Genomic DNA, 22,716 nt, shown 5'->3' with positions numbered 1-22,716 from the left:
AATGTAATGGCATGGTTATATCGGGGGGCATTTTAGCGCATGACACCGGCACTGGGAATCGACCCGGGCCTTCAGCATGGCAGGCGAATCACCTACCACTAAGCCACCAGTGCCCATGTATACTCAAAGTGCATAAAAACAATAAAACAATAAGGCTAACGTGTCATACATCTTTGTAGTCCTTTTGCACACGCGCGGGTGCGTTACAATAATAATAATAATAATAATAAATTCGGAGAACTACTACTAATAATAATTATAATTCTAAATGGAGAAAACGCAGTCAAAGAAGTACCATCATTGAAGGAGAGAAGAAAATGAAGAATTAATACATATCAGTTTGAGCTTGACACGTTTATGAGCTCTGTCGCTTGCCTAATAGCACAAGAGACACAACACATTTTCGGCTTCAGTAGACGCACAATACTTCAGACTGAAACACGACTTCCCCCTACAGGGAATGAAGGGCATTTTTACAGCTTGCCGCGGCAAGTCGCAGGATCCCTTTTCTCAAAACGTGCGTTTTTAAAGGCCAGGGGCCTCATGTACAAAGACTTGCATTGAATTCATACTAAAACATTGCGCATGGACAAAGCTATAAATGTGCGTACGCAGTAAAAAAAAATGATGTATGAAACACTGCGTACGCGGAATCCCACGCATATTCTCTTTGTACATCCGAATTAACATGAAATTGAGTGCACGAGCGCAAAACCCCTCCCTGCCTCCTCCCCCGTATAAATATGTTAATGACTTCACTTTGGCAAAACCAAATGAAAAAGCAATGGCAAAAACGAGCAAGAAGAGAAACTTCACAGAATGTGAATTTGAGGTGCTCCAATCGGAGGAAGACCGGAGAAAAACTGTGTTATTTGCAAGTTTGTCCTCGGGAATTAATAACAAAATAAAATTTTTAAAAATTAGCTGGAATAATATCTTTAAATACATCACTCACCAAGAAGCCACCCATCGCGCACCCTGCCACCCTGGAGCCTCATCCCAACCATGCTGTTTGTGAGGATCAATGAATGGGTTGACCCAGGCCACCTTGCCACAATATTTGTTAGGTGCATTTGAGCATCACATATTATTTGCACATTTATTAATTGGAAATGTTTCCGATTCACGTATGCAAATTCGTCTTTAGATGGCGCCTTTATAGTAATGTGCGTGCAGGCGTTCGCTCCGATTACATTAGGAAAACCAGCGATCGCTGCAAATTGTGCTTTAATGTTTGGCTGGTCAACTGCATGGTATGGAAACCTTATATACCTGCTAGACATGCGGATGATCCCGTCCCATACAGCTGGCATTGCACGGCTCAAAGACGACTGGTTTAACCCCGAGCGGTCTGCCAGTTCCCTTTGGAAAGAACCAGTTGCCAGGAAACCAAGCGTTGTCAGCACCTGTAAGGGAACGGGTAATGCGTGGCTCCTCGCTGTCTTTCTTTCCAAATTTGGACCCACCTCAGCACAGAGCTCCAAGAGGATAGCTCTTGGAAATCTGAAACGGCTAATAAGTCAGTCATCATTGTGGGCCAGAAAATCACTGTGATCCCTAAAAACGCGTTCCATTCGGATTCGGCCACTGACAATGTCCTCTAATAAGGCCAACACTGCCATTGCCATAGACTAAGGGCTGTATACATTTGCAAATGCTTTTATATGTTCTAAATCACATAATTGGTAGAGGAATATTGTGTCAATTAACCCATTTTATCAATTATAAATTAATAGCAATGTTTTTCACGTGTTGGTTTGATACTTTGTAGTGTGCAATTTAACATAATTGCCTCTAGGTGTCGCCAACGGAAATAAAACAAACGCACACAAGAAATACACGTACGCCAGACATGAAGTTGGCGTGAAAGAACGCACATTCTCACGTTAATATCACTGTTAGTAAATTCGACCGTAAGCGTGAAAACTGGCGTAAGCAAAGTTTTTGTCAATTGCTTTGGTATTTATTTATATTAAACAATAAGACACCAACACCATTTATTTAAGTGCATCATATCTGGGTGGAGTGCACACATCCTAATTGATGATGTATTTTGTCAGTTAAGTTCTTCTGAGTTTATTAGCTTGAATTTAACTTTGGTTCTTTTGACCTTTTGAGTAGTTTATTTGATTTGAAAGTTGAATATTGCTTTCTTTAAGATAAATTTACATTTTTTAATTTATTAAAACTGTCATTTGGGTGAAAGGTTGCTTTTTTATGTCCCCTCATTTATTTGGGCTGCAAAGGCCCTCACATGCGCTTACTGTATATGCCCCCCTGCCAAGGAATACAACATTAATTAATAGAAAATTAAGACACGTAATACAAATTCTCATATAATGTTTATTTTGGGGCACATTTATTTCTAAGGGTGATGTCATGTAAAACAAAATGTTTGCACTAAATAAATATTTTTTATGATGGGAGAGGGGGCACAATCCGTGGCGGGGAGGCATTTTAGCGCATAACAGTGTGCCTTAGTTTTTTGGATACTTAAAGTCAGCTACAGCCCTAACACACACACACACATTGACTTTTTGCCATAGGTCTGTGCTAAAGACGTTCTGTTTCACCTTTACTAGGGTGCCTTATGTCTGTTTAAGAGACATGTTACAGGTCTTTCATCTATTTGTTTTCCTTTTGAAAAAAAAATCATATTTACACTGTAAAACATGTCTGTGTGTGTGTGTAAAGTTAAATAAGTAAAATGGTGGAGCTGAAGTCACTCGACAAGGAACAACTGTGACACGATCAGAGTATGACATCACAGTGTGCATCACCTGACAGTCACGAATGAAACAAAGGTACAGACTCAACAAACACGCACCATCTGTGACAGAGAACCGCCACCTTACAGTGTCCACTATGATGTAACAATGATGTAACAGTATAAGGTCTGTGTAAAAAAACTTGCGTGTAAGAGACTGCAGTCAGTAATGTGAGACGGGGAAGCGCATCGGCTGCTGGTCATCTCAGGGACACTGACGGTATGATAATACGCTCTTTACAAAAGACTGATGACTTGAATCTTGATTGAGTTACTTGATATTTAATTGGTTCCCTATAGTGCTGATTACAAGAGAAAGAGTAACTTATGTTATGCTGTGATTGTTACGTTGTGTATTGCATGTCTTTAAAGGGATAATAGAATAGCATGTGTTAGTTAGTTGTGTTAGAAGCTTAGTTAAACAGTTCTGTTGTTGTGTTTGTTTAAATTTTATTTAGTTGCTGTTTCCTAGAAGTGGTGATTTAACTGTTGTTTATAAGGAATAGTGATGTACCCTTTTTCTGGTTTTCATTTAAGGTTTTCGACCTCGCTCTCTATCTCACACACAACTCTCAACAAATTAACCAATTATTCAATTAAATAGTTTAAAACAACATTTTCTGTAATGTACCTGCACAATGAAGATATAATGTGGAAATAAAGATTTGGTTGCCTGGGAAATTAATCAGCTCTACTGTACATAAATCACAAGATAAAACACAGATTAACTACAAGTTAAAAATAAAAAGTCAGAATAACTCAATATAAAATAACACATTCGACACCAAATGAGTAATAACAGTTACCCAACAAGTTCACAAGATGAATCCACAAAAAATTGTTATTTATGTGTTTTTAATAACTTTTTAACTGATATTTCTCTTATAGTTATAAACGTGCAACTCACCCACAGCGTGTCTCATCAGCTCTGCTGTGGGCGGTCCTTATTCCACAAAGCAAATACCATCACGACCTTTTTCTTTTTTTTACACTTAAATTCAAATTTTATTTGTCACATACACAGTCATACACAGTACGATATGCAGTGAAATGCTTATACGACTGCCGGTGACCTTAAAAAAAAAAATATGAATAAAGGAAATACGTAAAAAATATGCTGTACAAAGTAAAATATACTGTAATAAAAGAAATGCGTTAGAAAATAAAATTAACTAGTGAAATGTACTGTACAAAGTAAAATATACTTTACAAATAAGAACAGAATATCAATATAAAGACAAATTATTAATAAAACAAAAATAGAAATATAGAAAAAGAAAATAGAAAAAGAAATTTGTCAAAAACAAATTTAGAAGTTTTGGCTGGGATGTGCAAATATGCATAAAAAGTGACTTCGTAAAGTGTCTTAATTAAAGTGATTTGTGCAGTGGTCCATAGATGAAAATATAAATGAAAATATAAATGAAAATTTGCAAAATCCAAAGTGGCCATGAATGCCCAGTCAGTGTTGGATGGTGCTGTTTCCAAACCAGGTTGTGATGTTTCCCGTCAGGACGCTCTCTATGGTGCAGGAGGAGAAATACCTGAGCACCTTGGAGGGCAGTCTGAAGTCTCTCAAGCGTCTGAGGTGGTAGAGACGCTGTCGGGCCTTTTTTACCACGGTGTTGATGTGACAGGACCATGACAGGTCCTGTGTGATGTAAACACCGAGGTATCGGAAGCTGTCCACTTTCTCCACTGGGCTCCTGTTGATGACGGGGGTCTGGTAGTTCCTCTCCTGCTTTGTATAATAGTCCACTTATCAGCTCCTTTGTCTTGCTGACGTTCAGAAGGAGGTTGTTCCTCTGGCACCATTTCTTCAGATTTCCAATCTCCTCTAGGTAGGCCGTCTCATCGTTGTTCGTGATCAGCCCCACCACGACAGTGCCGTCAGCAAACTTGATGACGGCGGTAGAGTTGGTAGAGCAACAGCTAATTACTGTATGTTAGCAACATGCTGCTATTGTTATAACAGACAGCAGCTGACTATGCCTATGACACGCCTCCTGCTCCAGCCTGCAGTTATCCTTACTTGCAACTGTTTTCAGCAGTAAAGGATTTAGGTTACACAACACTGTAATTTATAATTTATGTAGTCTTATAATTTAGCGTTTTTGATCACTCACATCAATGACAAGCTGGTTAACTGTAGCCGTGAGTGAGGACATTGCTTCGGAGGCGGATAAAGAGACCTTTTCAACAGCAGAGACTTTATCAAACAAAGCTTTCGGAGTCTCATCATGTTTGGTGGAAGGTTCTTGAATAGCTTTCAGCATTGCGTTAGTGTCATCCTCACTTTTATTTTTTTCCTGTCTTTGTCTCTTTGGCGGAAGTAATTTTTCTGGAGTTTCAGGAAGGGGCTGCGAAAGAATGTCGAATGTACAGTATTTTGGTTTCAACGCCGAACCACGCATGAGCTTTGCTACTGGCCGTAGCAGGAGGCATCCGATCAGAGTTAGCATCCTCAGCGGAGACATCCATAATAGGCAGTTAATAGTCAATAAACCTTCTCAAAGTGGATTCTAACGAAATAAAGTAGGTGTGACAAGTTGCTGGATTCACGTTTCAGTTACTCTATGAAGAATTTACCCATTTAGTCACGTACCCCTAAAAAAGACCTGACGGAAGCATAAAAAACACTTCCGCTACATCGCCACCATCTTGGCTCCTCCCGGGTGCTGCCTACTCCCTTCTCCGTTTCCGATGAATGCCGATGAAGGCAACGAAACTCCAGCATTCGGAACACGAAGTTACCAGCGCAGACGTCACTTTCTCCACTATGAAACATTCACTACTGAAACGTGTATAACTTGTAAATAAATTATTGAATAATAATAATCGATTAAAGATGTTCAGATTTTTTTTTAAATACTCCCATATAATACTAAGGATTTCTTGATTAAATATAAATTAAAATTTTTGTGTACTTTTAAATTAAAAGCGATAAAAATATCAGCGAACGAAGAAAGAAGAAACCATCAAGAGAAAACAAAGGAAATTGTCAGTACTTCAGGCCGATTGGAACGCACCTTTAGTGATGAACAGAACAGAGACAGGTTTTAACCTTTAACCACCAACTTATGATAATATACAGCTATCTGGGGAGACACAATCTTGTCCAAGGTCACCCAGAAGTGTCTAATACTTTTGGACAGGAGAACAAGGGGGACGTCAAGCGTTTACAAATTCGTACAAACTCTCCTCAGAGGTCATGTTCCTCTAAAATATACAGTATTATGTTTACCTTATGGCATAAATAATGATTAAACTAAAACGTTTCTGATGCTTTTCTTTATCTTCTTCTTTGTTGTTTAACGACGGTTGGAATCCAGTAGGTTATTGCTGCCAACTGTAGGTCTCATTTTCCCTCATCTTCCTGCCATCTTAAAGCTGATTTTAAAAACCTGCCTTCCTTAAAACTTCCAATGCTTTCTTCCTTGATCTTGTTCTGAATGGTTTGCTTGGTTTGCTCACTACAGTGTACTTGTGTACAGTATGTGAGGGGAAACACTGGATTACTGACAATTATCTAAATTTCACTCCGACCTGACCGCTGCATTTATATCCTCACTGCCGTCTGCATGTTTTTAGAAGCTAAAAAGTCTGTCACTGTGTTAATCTGCACATTTGTTCTGTATATTACAAAAATGTCTAATACTGTATGTCTAGATCAATTGATAAGATTTGAAATAATCTGTGAGGATTAGATTTCCCCCAAACTATTATGTACAAAGTGAGGAAGATCTGTCATTATCACATTCACACCATAATAAAGTCATAGGTTCATTTTTATACACATTAAACAAAGATTTTAGCTGAATCGCATTAATTTGATTATCTCTTCCACAGAAAATGACAGCAAGAGTCATTTGGTTCAGCCTGTTGAGTGAAAATGTAAGTTTGACATCACTCATTACTTTACACAGATACTGACAAAAAAGGCTCTCTGTTCTGTTTTATAAGATCACTCTGAGCTATTATTATTATTATTATTATTATTATTAGTGGTGCTTGCAAAGCGAAGTGGAACCTTGGATTACAAGCATAATTCATTCAGGAAGCGGCTTCGTATTACAAAACACTCGTAAACTAAATTTAATTTTTTCATAAGAAATCATGAAAACTCAAATTATTCGTTCTACAGCCCAAAAAAATAAATACATAAAATAATTAATACAAAATATAAGGTAAAAATAAAACAAATTAACCTGCACTTTACCTTTAAAAAAAGTAAAAATAAATCCCGACAGATAAATGTTTCCGTTTGTGTATGCAGGTGCTGTATGTATGTGTGTGTGTGTGTGTGTGTGTGTGTGTGAGAGAGACACACTCTCTGCCTTACACAGAAACTCTGCTTTGTTGCAATTCTTTTTAAAGGTAATGTGCCCTGTTACATTTGTTTTGGTTTTTTTACTTTATAGCAGTCATTCACTCTTGTAAAATAAAAAAATAAAATAAAATAAAACAAACAAATGAACCGGCACATTACCTTTAAAAAGAATCGCAACAGAGCAGAATTTCTGTGTAAGGAGAGAGTGTGTGTCTGGTGCTGTGTGTTGGAAGCCAAGAGGAGGAGGGGTTGGGAGGGGGACTTTAAAGGCAAGAGAGTGTGTGTGTGTTGTTGTGAGTGAAGGAACATATGCACGCACACAGACACACACACACACACACACTCTGCCTTACACAGAAACTGCTCTGTCGATCTGCTCTGTTAATTCTTTTCAAAGATAAAAAAAAACGACAGGCGAATCTAGAGAGGGAGAGAAAAAAAGGATCTTTTCCCTTTAATGAGACTTGATTTTGCTTACAAATAGAAAATAAAATATGTTTCACACACGTGGTCAGAGTGTTATAGTAAACAGTACACGCGTGCACGGATTTTGATATAACCAGTAAGCGACGCGCACTAAGACACAGTAGGGGAGACAATTACCGACAATTCCGCAGCGCAAGAGAGAGAAAAAACGTTGGCTCAGTTGTGATAACATGGCGCTCGGCGTCAAAACAAGAAGCGCATGCGTGATACATGATACTTGGTACTCGTAAACCTAGACAATTCTCGTTTTTCAAGTCAAAATTTTTTTATTTTTTTTTTAAGTCTTGCGGAACACTCGTAAACCGTTACTCGTAATCCGAGGTTCCACTGTATTGTTATCTCACAGGCTTATTAGTGGTGCTTGCGAAGCGAATCACTACTATTGATATCTCACAGGCTTATTATTATTTTATCATTATTATTATTATTCTTTTGCCAAAAGTTTGGCGTGTAACTAGTCCCGCACTGTTCATCGTAGACCCATAAATGAGGTATCAAATCACGCGCCGTAAATTGCCCCCGCACGGGGCAGCTAATCGACCCCAAAAAGTTCAATAGACTTAACATGGGGGCAATTTTGATAGATTGTAGCACAGAGCAATAATTTCATAGAAATCTCACACTTACCACAATTGAAGAGGTCTGCAACCTGTGTAAAAACATACCCCACAAGAGGATATACATTGTACCCCTGGGGCTCAAGAGGCACCCAAATTTGTCCTATTGCCATATAATGGGGAAAGTAATACCCATTAAAACAGGAAGGGTTGCATTGCCTGCTATGGTAACTTCCATAGGAGCATTGAAACTGACCCTAACTGTAGATCCTATTGTCATGGAGATATGGGTTTTGCCACGGCAAGCACCACTCACATTTTCTTCTACCTCTCTAGTTATTATTATTATTATTATTATTATTATTATCATGCGTGTGTATTATTATGAAATAATCTGTGAGGATTAGATTTTGCTCAAACCATTATGTACAAAGTGAGGAAGATCTGTCATTATCACATTCACACTATGATAAAGTCATCAGAGTTGATGTTACAGGTTCATTTTTATACATATTAAATAAAGACTTCGGCTAAATCACATTAAATTTAATTATCTGTTTCACAGGAAATATTTCACAGCTTTCTGGAGTGGATGTGGCAGCAAACAACTTTGCCGGTAATCCTGAAACAGCAGAAGACGAAACACCTCATCACTCATCAATTTACTAACAAAAAAGTCTTTCTGTTCTGTTTTATACGATCACTCTGAGCCATTATTATTATTATTATTATTATTATTATCCTGTGTGAGATCACAGTGGTCAGAAGGTGATGATCCGTTTTCTACACCAGTAGCCTGTAGTAGCAGGTGGTATTAGAGGATTAAAACCCTTTGATTAGTCTAAATGCACCGATTGTGAAATTCTGGCCTGATACGATACACATGTCATAAATCACATGTGCTCTATTGTTATGAAACAATCTGTGAGGATTAGATCTCCCTCAAACCATTTTGTACAAAGTGAGGAAGATCTGTCATTATCACATTCACACCATGATAAAGTCATCAGAGTTGATTTTACAGGTTCCCTTTTTATACACATTAAATAAAGAGTTTAGCTAAATAACATTAATTTAATTATCTGTTCCACAGGCATCAAGACACATAAACCTGGACAGGCTGGTGGTGTGGGGAACATTGGAGGTAATCCTAAAACAGCAAAACACCAAACACCTCATCACTTTACACAGATACTGACAAAACATTCTGTCCGTTCTGTTTTACAAGATCACTCTGAGCCTTTATTATTATTATTATTATTATTATTATTATTATTATTATTATTATTATTATTATCCTGTGTGAGATCACAGTGGTCAGAAGGTGATGATCCGTTTTCTAAACCAGTAGCCCTGTAGTAGCAGGTGGTATTAGAGGATTAAAACTCTTTGATTAAAACTCTTCACATGGAATGTCTTATGGATGTCTTATTGGTCTTATGGAACCAATTGTGAAATTCTGGCCTGATACTTAAACCATTATGTACAAAGTGAGGAAGATCTGTCATTATCACATACACACCATATTAAAGTCATCAAAGTTGATGTTACAATTTCATTTTTATACACATTATTCAAATTTTATTTGTCACATACACAGTCATGCACAGTACGATATGCAGTGAATTACTTATACGACCGCCAGTGACCTATAAAAAAAAATAAAAGCTTATATATAAAAAGAAATAGGAATAAAAAGAAATAAAATAGAAAATAAATTTAACTAGTAAAATATACTGTATAAATAAGGGCATAATAACAATATAGCAAAATATAGAAATATAATTGAAATTTGTAAAAAGAATTAAATGACTGGGATGTGCAAATAGCATAAAAAGTGATTTATTAAAGTGTCTTGTGCAGCGGTCCAGAAATGAAAATATAAATATGTAGTGCAAGTGTGCATGAATGTGTCCATACTGGCCATGAATGCCCAGTATATGTTGGATGTTAAAAAAGATATGGTATCAGTCCTGTGTTGTGTTGTGGTTGGGAGACCTTATCGCCTGCGGGAGAAGCACCTCCTTCTGGAGGAGGTTGTTCCTATGGCACCAGTTTTCCAGATTTCCAATCTCCTCTGGGTAGGCCGTCTTATTGTTTTTTATAATCAGGCCCACCACGACAGTGTCGTCAGCAAACTTGATGACGGTGGTGGAGTTGGTAGTGGCCACGCAGTCGTAGGTGTACAAAGAGTACAGCAGGGGGCTCAGAACACAACCCTGGGGAGCTCCAGTACTGAGAGTGAGAGAGGCTGAGACATGTCCGCCCATCCTTACTGCGTGTGGTTCATTTTTATTAATACATTTGCATTAATTTGACCATTTCTTCCACAGGAGCCAGAAAGGGATGCTGTCTGGGATGACATGTACGATGTGAGTTTGATTGAAACATCAGAACACCAAACACCTCTCCACTCATCACTTTACACAAATACTTGTAACGCTCGTCGATGTTATTTAAACTAGTTACACAACTACGGGGTCATGAATCCAAATATGGGTTAACCAAACTTCCTGAGAAACTGAGAAACTACTGTTTATAGCTACTATATATGAGAACAGGAACTAAAATGTCCTTTGGACTTTTTAAAAACATTATTAACTAACATTAAACTAAAATCATTAATGAAGAAAAATCTGTAATTACTGGCAAATTTCTGCAGGATGAGAAGAATACAAAACTGTGGGTAGTTTAAAGATGGACCGTTTGTGAAAGTCTAGCCCAATACTGATACATACATCACGAATAATTATAATTTTTCTATGAATTAAAAAGACAATAAAAAAGTCTAATATGTCAGGATCAGTTCATAAGATTTGAAATTTTTGGAGATCTCCCTCAAACCGTTATGTACAAAGTGCGGAAGATCTGTCATTATCACATTCACACCATGATAAAGTCATCAGAGTTGATGTAACAGGTTCATTTTCATACACATTAAATAAAGACTTCAGCTAAATCACATTAATTTTAATCATCTGTTCCACAGGAAGAATTCGAAGAATTCCTAATTTATCTCTGGGACCAGTGTTTTTTCTGGGTAATTCTGAAACAGCAGAACACCAAACACTAAAGTATAAATTAAATAAAGCAATAATAAAGACTTCGGTTAAATCACCTTAACTTTATCTTTATCATCTGTTCCACAGGATCAACTGGCACAAAGCAACGACCGACAAGGAGGTAATCCTGAAACAGCAAAACACCAAACACTTCATGATTCATCACTTTACACAGATACTGACAAAAAGTCTCTCTGTTGTGTTTTATAAGGTCACTCTGAACCTTTATTATTATTATCCTGTGTGATATTACAATAGACAAAAGTTGTTGTTTAATTTTCTACAACAGCAGCCGTGTAGTAAAATTTTCACCTATTATAAAATTCTATGCCGACACGATTTCTTAAATTATAATTTGGCCGATGGTTAATACATATGTTTTCCTCTTTGTGTTTATTTACTTTATTTGAAAACAAACCACACATGTGCAATCATTAGGTTGTGGTATCATAGCGCCACCTACTGGACATTTCCTGAAGCTGCAGCTGGTTAGGCTACTGTTGTCCCAGTCAGACCACAAATAACCAACCCAAGATTTAACCAGCGCAAAACTAATTTAACACAATGGAAAAACATCAGACACTGCCATCAGTGAATGCCGATGAATATTGTCTGATATCAATATAAAGGCGATAAATTTGTGCGTCAGTAGTAAGTCTGCATTATCACACGAGCACATCACTGATTATTTTATCACAGCACACCCCACAAGTGTTTTATTCCTCGTATCACTATAATCTGTTCTCTGTCTAACTCAAGTTCGGTGGAACCTTGGATTGTGAGTAAGTTGGTCTGCAAGCGTTTTGCAAAATTAGCAAAAAATGTAAAATAAATTTTACCTGGTTAAACGAATGAGGTCTTTAAATTATACGAGTACTCTACTACACATTCGCTTTCACCTGATCACAACTGAGCCAATGGTTATTCTCTCGATCATTAACTGCTCGTTGTTCTTAGACCACACAAACTGTGAGGAACTGAGTGTGCTGTTTACACATTACGCGTCAGATTTATTGAGTCTCTTTGTTTAAGGGTTCCGTTTCCATTGAGCCAGGAAAGACTCCACGTTACTCAATTATCAATGAGGTTTCTTAATGAAATTAGAGCTCAACTAAAATTAGAATTTTACATTGCGTGTAGAGAACATGACTGCAATGTTCTTTATTGCATTCCCAGAGGTGGAAAGTAACAAATTATATTTTCTTGCATTACTTTAATTGAGTAGATTTTTCATAAACTTATACTTTTTAAAGTTTTTACAATCTGAAATTCTACTTAAGTATGTTTTGTTTCAAGTATTGCACTTCACCTCATTCTAGATCATATTCGCTACTGAGTAAAAAATTAATGAACGAAAATGCTAAATAATAAAAAATAATGCAACGGAAAGGAAAAATTGCACCCCAGAAACCACTGCATTGATTGATTGATGGGTGTGAAGAACAAACACGTGAAATTCACAGGAAACGTGGAGACAGACAAAACAGATGCCAGTGATGCAGACTCAGCTGAAAGCGAAATGCCATTAAATTCTTATGAAGCGAAGCCCTGGCCAAATTTAAGCGACCACTTTGATTTTAAGCACAAGAAAGGCCACAGCCTTATCATGCAATGGTGTTCCGTCAATGAAACTAGTTTAAGATTTATATCCGCTTGTCTTTTTTGAACTACACTAGAATCCTCCATCCCACCCCGCTTTAAAAAAAAAAAATAGGAACTCTGAGTATACTTTCAATTACCTACTTTTAACTTTTTCTTGTGGACATTTTTACTTGTACTTCAGTAACATTTCACTGAAGTAACAGTACTTTTACTTGAGTACAAAATGTTTTTACTCTTTCCACCTCTGTGCATTCCTGTAGTTTTCTCCTGTCTCCACAGATACCAGTAATTGCGACTGACGAGTCAACGCTCCTGCCTCCACCTTTTAATAATAAAAAAAAAAATAAAAAAACCTTCATGATTATGGAATCTGGTTCCCGTGTTTGTCTCAAACCTGTTACAGTGAACTTGCACAACACTTAACTGTTGCTTCTAATTAATAAGTAGAAGACTTAGACTTAATAATTGCTTCTAATTCATTCCCAATGGCCTTTATTTTGTTTTATTTATGCCTAAAACAGACTAGAAAGCTAACTAGCTTCAGACAAACGGCTGAATCCCAAATCCCTCTCTAACTCCTGATCATGGGCACTATTTAGTGTGTAGAACGAGCGATTGTACACCCTACATAGCACACTAGTATTTATTGTTATTTTTTTATTTACACTGGAACCCGGATGTTATTAGAACTGATATTCTAAAGCAGAATAAATGGAAATATAAAGTAAATCTTGCAAGTTTCTCAAGACTGTCCACCACCTTCATGGATTATTCTCCTCACCTTTTGGCTTTAAAAAACACTTTCACCCTTGTTAATTACACTAACTGTCTCTCACTAACTGTTGCTCTCCAGCTCCACTATTTGCAGTAAGTCCCGACTACGTGCAGAAGGACATGTGTTGGCGGAGCAAAACAACTGGTTAAATAGACAAACATATAATCTGTAAATAATAAATGGTGTCTGTGAAACTGTCATATAATTTATATCAATATCACACTCAAGATCAGACTGCACCCTTGTGCTTACAACTGCATCACAACTGTGCTGATAACCAGAACAACAGCACTCCCTCTCGTGTTATGTTTTTTTAAGTATTAAGCTAATGTGTACTAACATGTACAGCTGTCAGTGCTCAGCAAATTATCATGATTATTTTTTCAAGTCCATTAACTCATATTTTTAATATTTTAATTGAAAATGAACAATTGGTTTACAAGGTTTTTTAATTTCTTTGGTGAGTTCACTTTACTGGAAGTAAAAAAAATGACAGCACTCATGAAGAACGCATAAGCATTATGAGTATTGGCCATTCATATGTTATGTATTTTACACTACCAGTCTGTGAGCCTCGTTTCCAGAATGAGTCGGCGATAGGAGAGAAGTTTTTGTTAATGCAATATATTTATATATTAATGCTATATAAGAACTGTGTCTATTTGTTCAGATGGGCTGGGGGGGGGTGGATTCAGCTAAATAATTTGTTGACGGTGGGGGGTATTTTGAGCGCAAAAATGAACACGTTTTATTTGAAACGTACAATATCAGTCTAAAAATTGATCACCATAAGAGCACGGCTCCGGAGCTGCAGCAGAGGCATGAAAAACTCGCACTTTAAATTAACAAAAGGCAGCATTATGATCAAAAGGATGATAAACGCGTGCGATTTTTTTGATAAAATGCAGACACATACACCTTCATTCAGCCGTTTAAGTTATTTAAAAAATAACGTGCCCACCAGCCCACTATTATTTTCTGTTCCAATTTAAAGATTTCCGTGCGTGTGTGCAAAAAGTTGAAGAACAAAGAAAGACTATATTACACAAATATGTAGGCTACTCGATAGATAAAAGACTGTCCATACAGTAAATAAAAAGAAAAGTATCAAGTCAAAATCTATTTTATGTTTTTCTAGGAAAATAAAATTTAGGCAGCGACGTCTGCTCTGTCTTGTTAATTTATCTAAACCCCCCTACAGTATTTGCCAACAGCGCACATAGTGTGATAAATTCACACCTATCGTGAATGAAAGGTGAGAAAGAATTCCGCAGAATCTTCTGCTATTTTTTTGAGATAGGAACTTGGGGTTTTCATGAGCTGTATGCCAAAATCATCAATATTAAAACAATAAAAGGCTTGAACTACTTCAGTTGTGTGTAATGAATCTAAAATATATGAAAGTCTAATGTTTATCAGTACATTACAGAAAATAATAAACTTTATCACAATATGCACATTTTTTTAGAAGGAACTGTATATACATATATATACACATACACAGTGGTGTGAAAAACTATTTGCCCCCTTCCTGATTTCTTATTCTTTTGCATGTTTGTCACACTTAAATGTTTCTGCTCATCAAAAACCGTTAACTATTAGTCAAAGATAACATAATTGAACACAAAATGCAGTTTTTAAATGAAGGTTTACATTATTAAGGGAGAAAAAAAATCCAAATCTACATGGCCCTGTGTGAAAAAGTGATTGCCCCCCTTGTTAAAAAATAACTTAAATGTGGTTTATCACACCTGAGTTCAATTTCTGTAGTCACCCCCAGGCCTGATAAATAAATAAATAAATAAATAAATAAATGCAAGTAAATTACAAACTGCATGTAATGTAAAATATGAATAAAACAGTATTACACACAAATATATAGGATATGGTAGTATATATACAGTGGTGTGAAAAACTATTTGCCCCCTTCCTGATTTCTTATTCTTTTGCATGTTTGTCACACAAAATGTTTCTGATCATCAAATACATTTAACTATTAGTCAAAGATAACACAAGTAAACACAAAATGCAGTTTTTAAATGAGGGTTTTTATTATTTAGGGAGAAAAAAATCCAAACCTACATGGCCCTGTGTGAAAAAGTAATTGCCCCCCTGAACCTAATAACTGGTTGGGCCACCCTTAGCAGCAATAACTGCAATCAAGCTTTTGCGATAACTTGCAACGAGTCTTTTACAGCGCTCTGGAGGAATTTTGACCCATTCATCATCAAGAATAAGAAATCAGGAAGGGGGCAAATAGTTTTTCACACCACTGTAGATGTAGAGTCGGGAATAGAGATGTAGAGACAGGACATGGAGAAAGAGGGACAGGACATGGAGATGTGGAGTCGGGACATAGAGATGGAGAGACAGGACATGGAGAGAGAGTGACAGGACACAGACACGTAGAGTCGGTACATAGAGATGGAGAGTCGGGACATGGAGATGTAGAGAGAGTACATGGAGATGTAGAGTCGGGACATGGAGATGTAGAGACAGGACATGGAGATGTAGAGACAGGACATGGAGATGTAGAGACAGGACATGGAGAAAGAGGGACAGGACATGGAGATGTTGAGTCTGGATAAAGAGATGGGGAGACAGGACATGGAGATGTAGAGACAGGACATTGAGAGAGGGAGAGACAGAACATTGAGGTGTAGAGACAGGATGTGGAGATGTAGTATGTAGAGACAGGACAGGGAGAGAGAGACAGGACATTGAGGTGTAGAGACAGGATGTGGAGATGTAGAGACAGGACATGGAGAGAGGGAGACAGGAGGACATACAGTACAGTATGTGGGTGCTCAGTGTGATGTTTATCCAACAGCTGTAGTTTACTGCATGAGGTAACACACCGGAATAAACCAACAAATGGTCTCAAAACCAGGAGACACAGTAGATTGGAATTGACTAAATCTACTTCCTGGTCGTGTAATGTTGTGTAAAACAGTCATGTGCTTGGCTTCTAGTTAAGCACCAATAGTGAAGTTGCCTCCATCATTACATGGCGGTAAAATCATTAGAGGTTAATCTGTGGTCCGTCAGTCAGTCATGAAGGCTTTTATTCTCTTTCTTTACACCCTTCCATTGTAAAAGGCCCACAGATTTGTGTGGGATCATGATCATGTGGTCAATGTGACAATGTGGCCTCCAACCAGAAGCAGGCCACCAGGAGGCAGAGCAGCTTTTCACTCTTCATGAGGTGTACAGACTAATAGTTCCACTAGATGGCAGTATTTACATACACAAGGGGCAAGCTCCAGGTCTGAGAACTGAATCCACTATGGATCAAAAAAGTGCTACAAAACCACAAGTGCTTGATCTAAAGGTGAGTCAGTCCTCATAGACCCACATTTTAAAATGTTTAACTTCTTAAACGAAATAAACATGTTTAGCCTTGTATAAAAACAAAAACTCTACACTGTATATACATTTTCACTCTCACAAAGTTATCTTGTTATATTTTGTTAAGCAGTCCACTGAGACTTGTCTTAATGATGTGATGAAGGTGTTGTTTCTGTATGGAAGGAGTCTCCAGTGTCGATGCTTCGTAACAGACAGAGCAAAACTTGTATGATTATAAGGTTGAAAATGAATAAAAGTTGTACCTTCGTATATTTGACATCCTCAGTTTACGCTTTGTGTTTTCTTACTAACATGACACAGTGTGTGTGTTTTTATTATAACAACTTAAAAAGAGAGAGTAAAGAGAGGCTCCACACAGAGTCATTACTGTCGAGCTGTTAATATGGCTTAGAGCTCAGATTAGTGTTAATAATGTTTTAATAAGTAGCCTTTGGCTTTTCCCAATGCCTGTGGACATTTTAATTAGAAATAATTAGACATTTATTGTGCTTTTCATTAAAACTAACACTCTGACCTATTTGAGCTCTTAAATATCATCTGGCAGTTTATTTCACTTTAGTCCACGCAGAGGTCGAAACACAGAAATGTTCCATCCATTATCACACTGATGCAGACGAACACGTGCCAAATTCTCCACTAAATAAATCCTTTACTAAGTGTTAAATGCACCAGCTCCAAATAAAAACATCACACTTAATGCTAATAAATGCCCCAAAACATGAATACAAAGAGAATTCCTAAACCCTAAACACAAACACACAAACAAACATGAGCCCCCCCCCCCCCCCCACTTACTGCGTAATGTCCTCCACCCAAAAATCAACACTGTAACCTGCTAAATTTCACACGCATAAAAAAAAAACACCTCCACCATCCTAAGAAGGCATAAATCTAGTGCACATGGAAGCTCCAGCCCTTGGTCTAATTTGTGGTCGTGTCACAGTCAGGTGATAGAAATATACAGTATATTTTTTTTCCTTCATGCTTCCATACTAACCTCAGTCACACAAATTACACATCTGGAGGAAATCCAGAGAGAAATCAGCAGAGCGTGTTTTTAATTTAAAAGCCCCAGAGATAACTCCAACATGCAATGCTACACACACACACACACACACACACACACTTTTACCGCATGTGTTCAACACCCTGTTCTCACTCAGAAACATTAATATTTAAATTCCAAAAAGTTCACTTTAAAATTTTATCTTTACATGTGACTGAATTCTGGTATGAAATAATATTCATGAAAACGAAGCTCAAACATGGTTCCTGTTCTCCCTGGGATCCTTCTAATAAAGGAATGGCCACAGTGGTTCGCCAATATCTCTATGTCATTTAATAATATTATTTTACTGTCAGGCTAATGGAGCAACATTGATTAACAATTATATATGAGTAAACAGGTGACAGGATCATGCACAAATCGGTAAAAAAAAAAGTTAAGAAAGGCACTAGAACACTTAGTGCATCATCCTGATGAAGATGGCTAGCAGGCAAAGCGTTCAAGTTTACTGATCTGGCCTAAACCTTTACTAGATGTTAATCCAATCAAGCTTCCATGTGATGTGCTGGACAAACAAGTCCTGTACACAGAGTCCAACAGAACCTACACAATACTGAGCACACAGTGTCCTGCAGTATATCCTATATAGTGATGTATCTATCTGGGTATCATCTCTGTAATGAATACATGACCAAACTTCTTCTATATTTATTCATTCATGTTCATCTAGGAGACAATCACATGCAGAAATGTTGACACTGCGTCAATTTAAAAAAATGTCAAAACATTATAAAAAATAAAATAAATTCTCAATCATTGCAGTTTGTTCTTTACCTGCTTGGAGTTAAGGCTATTGGTAAAGAAGGAGCATTTTATGCAAGTATAAATACCACTAAAGAGAACAAATGGTGGAAGAGGTAAACGCTTTTGTGGTTTGAATGTAAAGCAGGACATTATGCTCTGGGCATTTTTCTTATCGCTGGCAACCACAGCAAAAAGACAGCAAAGTAATACGTGCTTAAAATGTCTGCTCTGTTTAAAGAGACGCATGAGAGGAATTCTGTTCAGCAGGGATCATGATGATGATGATGATGTTTCAAATAAACAAATTAAGACGAGCAAACTAAAGAGTAAATTAATACAATAAAATACTAAACCTTGATTAAGGCAGGTCATAGAAACTAAGTTGGCTGGAAAAAATTAATAAAATCCCATTTATAAAGGTTGGAAATATATTACTATAGTTTACAGATACTAATCAAGACCTAAATGATGTGTATGTACACTTACTATTTAACATCTGCTCATTTATTCAGTGATCTAATCAGCCAATCATGTGATGGCACTGACACAGAATAGGTCGTTAGAATAGAAACGTTAGAATAGGGCCAATCTGTGGTCCGTGAAAAAAAAAAAGAAGAAAAAACACAATATTGTATTTTAAGTCCAGACGTTCACATGATATTTATGTAGTATTGATCTCTTCATCTATTTAAAATTTATCAATCCCTAAATACAAGAATTTCAGGAGACCTTTTTTTTCAGTAACCAATTCAATACAATTTATCATCTGTATTAAAGTGCTTCATTCACTAAAAAAGATACATTTATTTCACTAAAATAAACTAAAACAAATCTGCTTTATTCTAACTAGATTTATGGAAACATAAAAAAAAGAAAATAACCGAAGACAATAACTGATCATGATTTAATATATTTAATGAGCTGGTTGATCTTTTATTGACGAAGCCTATAAAATACTACATTTATACCATATTGTTTTTAAAAGCCATCTACACATTTTATAAGAGTATATTAAAGAAGAGGAGGCTTTTTATTATTTTTTTTTAAAAAACACCCTTTATTGTAAATATGCAGTGCAGTCAGGAGACAGGCCTGAACCGACTGCATTCAGCAGAATAATGAATAAATACACAGGGTAAAAACATTTATTTGATCATTTACAGCATTTACATTTAAAAACCCACTGCATGTACATTTTATTCCCAAAAACTACAAGTTACTACAAGATTTTCTTACTACAAGAAATTCCTGTAAATCCTTCTTCATGGTTGATCTGGATTTATATTACAGAAAAAATGTACATAATTTAAAAGAGTAAAACCCGAAACCTGAAAAGATTTCAGACACTCCTACATTCATATTTAGTTCCTAATTATCATATCACAAATAATTGGCTAACAAATATATTTACTTTTTTTTTACTTTAATTAGATATTATATTAAAATATGTCTTTTGCTTGGTATTTAGAGGCATTTAACACCAAACTAGAGCAAATATAAATATCAGGTACTAAGACAGAACATCCACTCTTATTTTTGAAACCCGGTTTCCCTCTGGGTAGAACCCTATAATTGTCATGTATTACCAGAAATTTGTTCTTTTTTTATTTTATTGAGAACCCTTGAATATCCAAGCAACATAAAACTCTTAAAGCTAAATATTAAACTCCTGACAGATTCGAGACATTACAAAGAAAACACTGAGCAATGATTTGGGGGGTTTGTACAGCACATTTAAGGGAGTTATTGAAATAAAAAAGAAATAAATAAGGTTCTTTAAAAGTTCACTGGATCACATCAGGTTTTTTTTTTTTTTTTTTTTTTTTTTACTGTATAAACTCTACAGAATTTAAGCAGTAAAATCCCAGACCTATAAACTGGTTGCCATGGAAATCCCATTCATAAATTCACATTTTGTACCTAATCACATCACTTTTGGTAAAAATTACATTATTATTTTATTCAATCTTTATTGTCATTTATAGCTACTATTTATTAACTATTAGAAATAAATAATAAATAAGGTACTGAGCCAGAACATAAACTTTTAATTCAGACACATAACTCCTCTGCTGTCCCTCTGGGTAGGACGGGGGTAGGCAAGTTCGGTCCTAGAGAGCTTTAGTAATCCTAGTAAAGAGCTTGATTAGCTTGTTCAGTTGTGTTTGATTAGGGTTGGAGCTAAACTTTGCAGGTTTGTCGGCTCTCTAGGAGCAGACTTGTCAACCACTGGGGTGGAACTACTGTGTATTAAAGTCGTGTCTCATGAAAAAAAGAAATACCTTTAAACTCTTAAAATTCGATATCTAGTAAGATATTTATGTTTCTTTTTAGATACATTACAGTACATACATCACATGTACTGTACGTATCTAACTTTAATGCATCCCACCAAATATGTCTTTTTTATCAGTGGAAATCATTTGAACATCCAGAAGCTCTTAACCAACAGCTAAATGTTAAACTTATGGCAGGTTCTAAATATCAAAAAGAAAATAATAAGCAATAATTTGGAGTTGGTACGGCACACCTGGGCAGTTAATACTTGAATTCTTTAAGGGTTCTTTAAAAAAATCATTAGAATTAAAGATTCATTAGGGGATTTAAGTAAACATTAAAGGGTTTTATTTGGAAGAAAATGTCTTTGATGTAGGGTTCTATAAACACTTTCAGGATTCCTCCTACGGGACAACCAAAGCACAAAAGAGTGTGTGTACGGCCAGTACAGTCTAGTCTACGGCGTGTTCTACTGTCTAATTGTCCAGAAGTATATACAGTACTGTGTAAAAGTCTTGACCCCCCCATTTCTTATCATTAGGTAAAATTAAAAGATAAAAAAAAAAAATGCTTTTACAGGCTGCTAAGTACCAAAAATTACCCTTTAAAAACTGGTTGTTTATGTAACCACCACAGCAGCAACCTCATTTCCCCTCAGCATTTAGCATCACCAGTACAGGAAGTCCGTGACCCGAGTTATGAACTTCCACTGATACAAACAGTTCTACAAACATCCATAGATAAGAACAAATTGTGGAAGTAACTCCTGTGTATTGTACAAAAAATAAACACTGCAGTGCACCAGATACCAATATTTACAATTATGTACAATATTTTCAGTGTGTAAGTGAATGTATAAAATGTCTAAAGTCCGGTATGTTGTATGTGTGTGTGAGGGAGCGGGAGAAATGAGTCGGCTTCACCGGTTTCAATGAATCAGTCTGGGAGCAAGATGATAGAAAATGTCTGTCCTGTGAAGCTGTCCTGATGATGAATAATCCTAATTTTGGAAAATCCTCAGTCCACAGTCCAATACAGTGGAAGACAGCTCTGAGACAAAATGGCGTCCCCTCGTGATTTAAAGGCCAGTTTCACATGTATGAGATTCCTTTCCTTAGTTGCGATTATGGTCTTTGGCCACATGATGGCAGTGTGGGGAATGGGGACAGATTTAATCAAGTGGATTGATATGCTTAACATTGTATATTTATGTCAAAGGTGTATAAGACTCACTTTGTCAGGCTTACAAACAAATCCGACTTATGAACGTGGTCCCGAAACAGAACTCATTTAAGTCGAGGGCTACCTATATACGAATCACCAGCCTGATCACCGGTTCATGAGACACGACTGTAATACCTGTCATCAGCTGCACCTGTTTCTCACTGGTTTATGTCTTACGTTAGATGTTTTTATGCTTGAGTGATTCACAGGTCACTGCGTGGCTTAACAAACAAAAAACATTCCTCTGAAACTGCTCGGGTACAGGGACTGGACTGAAAATTAGACAAAAAAAAAAAAAAGTCCTTCGGGAAACCTGGAGAACCATTCCTTAAAAATACAAGAAAATCTGGAGCTTTGGAAGCAAAATGTGAAGAAATGAGGGGGTCAAAACTTATGAATAGACATATATATATTTAATAATATTGTAAAGTATTTAGTAATATTGTAAAGTATTAGG

At 36.6% G+C, this 22,716-nt stretch overlaps 1 long non-coding RNA gene across 1 annotated transcript; it reads left to right on the top strand.

Annotated features, from left to right (window-relative positions):
* Positions 1-9,232: 9,232 nt before the first annotated feature.
* LOC128529924 (uncharacterized) lies at positions 9,233-13,173 on the top strand. The gene is made up of 5 exons (XR_008361092.1): positions 9,233-9,284; positions 10,474-10,512; positions 11,130-11,180; positions 11,290-11,323; positions 13,084-13,173. It is a non-coding gene; the product is annotated as an uncharacterized LOC128529924 (long non-coding RNA).
* The last annotated feature ends 9,543 nt before the right edge of the window (positions 13,174-22,716 follow it).

This window comes from Clarias gariepinus, chromosome 9 (assembly GCF_024256425.1).
Source record: "Clarias gariepinus isolate MV-2021 ecotype Netherlands chromosome 9, CGAR_prim_01v2, whole genome shotgun sequence".
Classification (NCBI taxonomy): domain Eukaryota; kingdom Metazoa; phylum Chordata; class Actinopteri; order Siluriformes; family Clariidae; genus Clarias; species Clarias gariepinus.
Note: the sequence above shows the minus strand (reverse complement) of the source record. Positions and strands in the feature narration are given on the sequence as shown.